This window comes from Spodoptera frugiperda, chromosome 2, assembly GCF_023101765.2.
Source record: "Spodoptera frugiperda isolate SF20-4 chromosome 2, AGI-APGP_CSIRO_Sfru_2.0, whole genome shotgun sequence".
Classification (NCBI taxonomy): Eukaryota; Metazoa; Arthropoda; class Insecta; order Lepidoptera; family Noctuidae; genus Spodoptera; species Spodoptera frugiperda.
The window spans coordinates 4,629,617-4,637,661 of record NC_064213.1 but is presented as its reverse complement, the minus strand read 5'-3'; the positions used below and the strand labels follow the sequence as shown (position 1 = coordinate 4,637,661).

At 32.2% G+C, this 8,045-nt stretch overlaps 1 protein-coding gene across 4 annotated transcripts in view; it reads left to right on the top strand.

Moving 5' to 3' along the window:
• Positions 1-353: 353 nt before the first annotated feature.
• LOC118269237 (uncharacterized) overlaps positions 354-8,045 on the top strand; it is a 178,695-nt gene continuing 171,003 nt past the window's right edge. For 2 of the 4 annotated variants that reach the window (XM_050700430.1, XM_050700421.1), the window contains exon 1: positions 356-677. The gene's annotated coding sequence lies outside the window, so the exon portion shown is untranslated. Of the gene's footprint in view, positions 678-8,045 lie in introns of all 4 variants that reach the window. The other 2 variants (XM_050700428.1, XM_050700425.1) reach the window with 2 other exon arrangements.

Below are 8,045 nucleotides of genomic sequence, written 5' to 3'. Positions count from 1 at the left end.
GAAACAAAAACGAAACGAAAGATTAAAATTATATAAAATAATTTCTGTAACGTTTTTCGGAAACGTTCCCTTCTAACAGACGACTAAACCAAATACCATAATTTAATATTTTTGATAATTATCTCATAAGCTTTGCAGAAACACGAATATAAAAAACACGTCCAATGTACATTTAAGCCCAATACGTAATTTTATTGCTGCCTAAGGTTGAGCGCAAATAAACAAAAACGAAATGTAACAATAAAAAAGACAAAGTACATCACAAGAAGCGGATCCATCAAAATTTCCATTCAATAAAAGAAATGTTTGCACTTCCAAGTCAACTATGAAGCGTGTAGTCGTTCGTTTGAAGCCGCCCTTAGAATGTTTCGTTCCCACAATTTGTAATTTAGTTCAGTCGCTGGCATCACGCGGAGCGGTCGTGTGTTCCCGAGAAAACCGAACATAGCGTAAATTTTTAATACCCAGCCAAATCTGAAGGCGTAAAAACCGAAACTTCTTAATCCCACGTTCCGGTTTTTCCGTAATTTCGTGCAGTGATGTGTCAATAAATGGATGTTCAGCACAAATGTGAACAATTCGTGGAGATTTTTTTGTTGTTGTGTTGAATTTAATAAGTTTTTTTGAAGTGAACGCGTGCTACGTTCGAGCGGTCGTCGTGAAAATTATTTCGACAGGTAAGGGTTTTTTGTTTTAGGTTTATAATTTATTTTTTTCGGATTATCGGTTACATGCAACATATGTATAAACATAAGATTATTTTTAATTGTAAATAATTTGTATTAATTTTTTAAGGGGTAGGTAAGATATAATATAGTTTTAGTAGAACTTAGAATGTAATTAATTGGAATAGTATTTTATTACGTCAAAAAATTTAATAGAAATCAAAGTCTGAGTATAAGAATGGAAACCTGTTATCTTCAGAAGGAAACAGCTGTACTTATACCTATTAGATATATATTTTTACCGTAATCCACACATTGGAAGGTATTTGATATAACTTTCAGGGATTGATTTTATAAAAAATCCTTATGTACTCAAAATTATTAGTTCTTACATTGAAGATGAAAACTAAATACAGGCGAGGTATGCTTGCGTTAAATACCGAAATATGTTATCTCGGTTATATTTAACCATTAAAATATATTTACTAACAGTTTTTTTATATGTGTTATACAACGATAATAACAATTATTTAAACAGCATCGCGCGCTTCGTGAAAAATATTTAAAATTTGTAACGATTCTTTTCAATAAATAAACAGACGTATTTTTAACATACAAATAGATATAAATAGGAACTATATTTATATTTCTCTTTTTAAATAGTAGATATAAGTAACTACTTCATATTTTTTAATCATGTGTCCGAGATACAGTATAAAAATATAAAGCGTCATGTAAATATTTTTTTACACAAGTCAGATAAAATTTTGTAAGCAAATCGTAGTTTACAAATTGTACCAATTTGTATTCAAAGACATAATATATTGGTAACTTAAACTATTCCTTAGTAACGATTTTGTTCCGAAAATAATTGCTAAGGACTGGGTTAACCATTAAATGACTGAATACGGCGGTTAGTCAGTATATTTAATTACCATTAGGTAACTCAAGGTTGTAATCAATAAATAAATCATTACAGTACACTACTAACATAAAATCATTACCAGATAATTGATGGGACGGGTAGAAACTATACGAAATAATGAGACAAGAAACCATACAAATTTGATGGCAGCTGACATTTCTCATACATTAAAGTATCTGTACTAACATTTATTTGGTCTTCAATGTCCATTTTCGTTTTAAATTTTTAATGCCCAATACCTTACGTTTAGGGGTTTTACGTTGGAAGGCGAAAATAAAACCCTTTTCGTGTTTTACGCACAATTTTGTAACGTGTTTATTTTATGTTGTTGTCTTCGTCTTTTCACTTGAAATAAAATGTCATTAGTAATAATTTTGTGATTTTATCTTACTAGCTACTACTACTACCTAATTACCTGCAGCTACGCCCACGATGGCTAAATCAATAAGTAACTTCGCATTTCCAGATTTTAAAAAAATATACTCTTAAACGCGACGAAGTGTAACAAGTACAAACAAACATAGTTTCGCATTAAAAAAATATACTGGTTGGGTTGCGAATTATGACATCTTAAGTTACACTTAATATTACAATTAATATAATTTTTCACAGAAAACAGAATTGGTACACCTACCTACCGAATATACCGAAATTATACGTACCGAGATTTCCGACTTTCGTATTGGTTACTAGTTTTACCTATGTTTCGGAAAGCACATAAAGTCATTAGACCTGTGTTCTAATTCTCTCAGGTTTGGTTGGGTTGCCATCCTATCGAATTATAGGAGCGATAGAACTGAAAGTGCACTTGGATTTGCATGAACTTGTGCTGTATGTACCTGTAATATAATTTGCAGAGGTGAATAGTTTACTTGGCTGGTCAATTTATAAGTATGTGTTATGAACTAACGTCTCATTTTAGCTTTGCTTAGACCCTTGTTATTCGGTGAACTTTCTTTTTTTTTTGTAAATAAGATCTACCTGGTAGTTATGAAAACAGCTATCCATCTAGCAACATGTTATGCGAATTATTTTCGTGCGAAAAACTCATAAAATATTGGAATATTTTCAGATTTCGCATTGCAAATGTTGAATTCAGAATCTTATGACCTAAAATTATATTATGTATGTACATATAAGATATTATAACTTTCAAATTAAGTAATTTGGAAGTTGTCTTGAACAAATCAGATATTTTTTGTAGTGTCTGTCATTGTTAGAAAATGCTGTATATGAAAGAGTTTCTGAACACATTAACAATTTTAGAAAACATCCAGACAAAATTGGAAAGGAAGGAGTGTGACTTATTTATTGGAACATAACAACTATTTTCCAATAACTCTTCATATATCAGCTAAGAACTTCCAAATGTGATCATCAGTTCAACAGTACAGTCATAAACTTCACTACAGACTAAAATACTGCAGTATAAACAAAACATATTTCACATAATATTTCTATATCATAAACAAAGTGTCTTGAAATAAGCAAAGCAAATAAACGGATTGCTTTCAAAGTACTTGTTTCACACAAGTAATTTCATCGCATTGTAAATTGTATATTGTTGATAGGAAAATAATTGTATTGTAATGAATAGTTTAGTTTATGTTTTATATTTTAATTTTCAATATTCATAATGAAATTGTATTCTTTACGATTTATTTTTTCGTGCATAATGTTATTACAGTTGTTACGTATTGATGTTTAAAGTTTGAAATTTCAATTATCATTTTAGTAATATGATTCTCGTACCAGCTTCGACCAGCTGTTAGGTATTTCCCGATGTTCCCAGAAAATATATCAAGTTTTGCTTTCTTACATACATTGTCTTAAGTCTACAAAAATAATGATTAGTCAGTTTTGATCAGTACATCGGTACTTCATTGTACAACCTCGTTCCCATGGGATAAAAATCATATCATATATGTTATGATCATAACCATTTTGACGAGATTGAGTAAAATACCTTACACTTCATTAAAACTCATTAACATTTATAATATTAGTAAGATATAGCAAGTTTCTTGTTATATTAAGTGCCTAATGTGCCTAAATATTTTTGTATTTTAACATTGTATTTTCACAACTTTTCTCAAATAATCTTGTATTCAAACCACGGAAGCATGCTAATGACTGTTCGCCTAACGAAGTTAAGAAATATTTTTCCAACAAGCCAATGGAAGTTTTATCGGTAAAATGAAAATTGTGTATGAGGAAATTGTGGTTTTATGAATCATTAGTTAGACGTAAATTACAGGTTCGGTGGTGAAGCTAAATTATTTTTTTCGATACTATGTTAAAACTTAATAGTTGTTATAAAGGGTTTTTAGACATGAATTAGTACTTTTAGTCACATATTGTTTTTAAATATGCAGTGTCTTTGTTATAATTTCCAAACCTTTTAATTCCTATACGAATAGGGAGAAGCGTACTCAATAATTTCCTTTTCTATATGTGTAGTGTATGTTATAAAGTTCAGATTACAATAGCAAGCGATCTTGATCAATGTGTACGCAAGCTACACGCTGGGTATATTTCAAGATACTACTTACAGATCCAAAGCCAAAGAATATTCAACAATTTTTAATTAAAGTACAAAATTTTGTACATAAATTATTGAGCCACAAAACCTGACCTAGAATATTAAACTAATGCTACCGTATTTTATAGAAATACTATGCAAACTTAACAGTGCAGTATTTAGTTCTTTGTGTCCACTTTCTCTGAAGGATTTGCCTGCAAACCTGGTTCCCACATAATCCTACAAAGAGAAGAACATTTCTCTTGGTTTGTGAGACTTGAAACATTTGTCTAACGGATTTAAATTGGTTGCAAAGACCTGTAAAGAGTATTATATCACCTATTCTCCGAAATTATTTGTGAGTCCTTATTATATAGGTTCAGAAACTTACTCCCTTGTTCTATAAGGTCGATAGAAACTACAGAGCATAATCTACTACAGTATTTTATGAACCTTTAACTTTCATTTCTGCAATTTCTAAATTCTTCGGTAAGAAATGTTTTTTAGATACTAATTGGGATGAAATTGAGTCAACGGGAATGTCTCAATGATAATATTTCAGTAGACACGATTATTTTAATTTTGGTTAAGGTATGAAAATATCTTCCAAGGTGGGGAAGATCATCCAATGACTTCTCCCGCCTTGGGTGAGGCGAGAGAGAGAGAGAGAGAGAGAGAGAGAGAGAGAGAGAGAGTGTCAGACTCTTACTGACTATAAAACTCTTCCTAGTCAGAGCCCCGGTAACCTACTAGGTAGTCCGTAGCTCTAGAGAAAAATTCTATATTAATAATCTCATGAACCAATTCTCTTTCTACAAAAAATAAACACATTTAAATAAAGTAATGAACGTAAAGTGTCCCGAGACAGATCATTGTCATTCCCCCCTTGTACTCAATATAAGCGTGAAAGCATATAAGTGTACCTGACAGGTGACAGGTCCCGGGAGTAAGGGCACGGGAAATTCGCCATATTATCCACCTTTATAGTGACGTTTTGTGATCATATTTGTCTGTATTCTTGAGTGATTCCGTGAAAACAGAAGGTCTTTAGGTTAGATTTTGTTGAAGAGAATTTATGTTACTACCTATCCGTATTATATATTATATTTAGCATCGTTTTTTTGTTACTAAATATTCTTTATTCTAGTAATCAAATTAAATGGAGAATTTAGTCAAGTGCTTATTGTTTTTATTGAGCTTGTTTCTTGCAAAAAATCAATAAGATTCATAAATCAGTTGACGTCTGATTTGTCCAATGGAGAACATTTCAATGTGCCATCTAAAATTATGCTTAGATACTTCTTTACCTTCTGTCATTCCGTCCCGTCATTGTTGGTGCGGTGGCTGGGTAACTGGCTGCCGCGCAACGGGTAGCGGGTTCTGATTCCTGCACGGAGCAACTCTTGTGTGATCCACAAACTGTTGTTTCGGGTCTGGGTGTCATTGCATGTGAACTTGTATGTTTGTAAACGCACCCATAACACAGGAGAAAATCCTAATGTGGGGCAACGTTTTTTTTAAAAGAAAAAAAACCTCATATTTATGCATTTGGCTATTTAAGCACACTACTTAAGAGATATAATGTACGTTCCTAATATCATAACTCAAGAAAATTTTAATAACTCCTGTAGTTGTTCTATTTACCAAAAGCATAATATTCTGTTTTATTTACTAGAAACAAAAAGCTACTGAATAGTATTCGAAATCAAATCTTCGTGCAGACGCTACAATCTGTGAAACCATCACGATTAAGAACTAATAACTGTGGAAAGCGCTTTATTACCATCCTTAACTAAAGCTGTCAGCGTTCAATCCGCTCAGGCGTACAGCGCTCAAACGATTTTCATCTCGCTAACATTTTGAAGCGGAAAATTATATCTCTCGATAGTTGGAGATAGTTTTGTCTTCTTAAATGATGTTGTGGTGATAGACCTCATGATATAGTGATGGATGTCGCTAGCTATTATAATGTAATCTATATATTAATACGTGATGCAAAAACTTTGGACCGCTTTTTACGAAAATTGCGCGGACGTAGGAGCATAAAATTTGGTACATTTATAGTTTATGTGTAGGAGAAGTGGAGAACGCTAATATTTTTCAAAAATAATGCTTATAAAGTACATTAAATCAATAAATAAAACATTACACACACATGCATAGTATCTGATCGTATTTGACAAAACGTCAAAATTAATAGACATTGCGATGATATTCTGACGTCTCATATGAATAGAGTTTTATAAAAGAGTTTGTTTGAGTTTGAGTTAAATAAAAATTATCCTTGAACGTATGTTAAGTGGTATTGTAAATTAAATCGTATATGGTCGAATTTCGACCACTAGGCGACCACTAGTAAGTATTAATGGTCAAAATAATGACAATAATTAATATTATGTTTACGCTATTTATTGCACTTCTAACCCCCAAAAGGCAACGCACTTGTAACGCCACTGGAGATTCGGGTACCCATGGGTGGCGGCGATTGCTCACCAAGGCGTGATCCATCAGTTCGTTTACCGGCTTATACCATAAAAAACTATATTAAGACATCGAGAATGTTTTTTTTTAAACTTTGCAAGTATAAATAATCCACACTTAATATCCATTTATATTCGAAACCAGCAAAACAACTACGCTTTTTATATAATAATAGGATTAAAACACAAAAGAGTAGTCAATTAGCAACATCAGTCCGCCATCTTGGATGAGAAGCATTGTTTACTACCTCATACGTAATTAGCTTATACGTTCTACCTTTCAGTAATTAATTCTGTTTCGTGTCGCTTAATCCCCTATACATTTCCTCGAGATCTTTAGGGTTACTCTAAATCTAATTTTGAAAGAATTAGCTCCGCATATGAGGTAGGATTTAATATGAATTATGTATGGTGATTTCATACCCGCAATTGTACGACTTAAATGTTGCCTAGAGGGAGCCACTTACGTTTAAAAGGAGAACCGAGTTTACATTCGAATTTTGAATGTCGAATCAAGTCTTTGATTGGTTAAATTGCTGTCAAATGGTTGAATATGGATTCGAATCTGATTGGATTAGCTACTGTGTCAGTTTAGATTTGATTCGATTTGAGTGAAAACGTTGGGAATAAGCCTCCAGCTTATTTCTGATTAGTTTAATTTAGTGTTAAATCTCTTTGTTAGCTTTTTGATACTTGAGTTTATTGGTTTAAGTACTGAGTTTGTAGCACGAAAATGTTGAACTTTCTTTTATTTTTATTTTTTATTAAAGTTGCCCCATACTAGGATTTTACAAACATACAAGTTCATAATACACATGACACCCAGACCCGAGACAACAATATGTGGATTACACAAAGAGTTGCTTCGTGCGGGAATCTAACCCGCTACACGTTACGCGGCAACCGGCTTCTGATTTTTAATTTTGTTGTATTGTTTGAATTTAGTATTATATTGAATTCTGAACACTCATTTGTTTGTAAAATGTAATAATTATTATCGTTAACAATTTTGCTGTCAAATTGGAACATAAATTGGAATATGGATATAAAACAAATGAGCTTGCCAGGCAGCGCCGTTCTTCAAATAAATTAGTTTTTGTAAAACATTAAAATATTTAAATAGACAACCATTTTAATATCAAAGGACAAAGACTATCTAAAGGTCGTAGCCTAGTGAAATAAATGAAAAACTGCCCCAAAGTTTGTAGTATTGTTGGCTTATGAATGTGATAGATAACGATTAAAAAAATATATATTTATTAGGCTTCGCAAAGAACTGGCCACAGAAATGAAGTACACAAGGAGATGTGAAAAGTTTGTTACAAGCAAGGTGTACGAAATATGTCTTGACACCCTTACCCCGACACTCTCTATTATAGATTTTTTTATTTTTTTGAGGTGGTAAAATCATCCAATGTCTTCTCACGCCTTAGGTGAGCCGTGAGGGAGTGTCA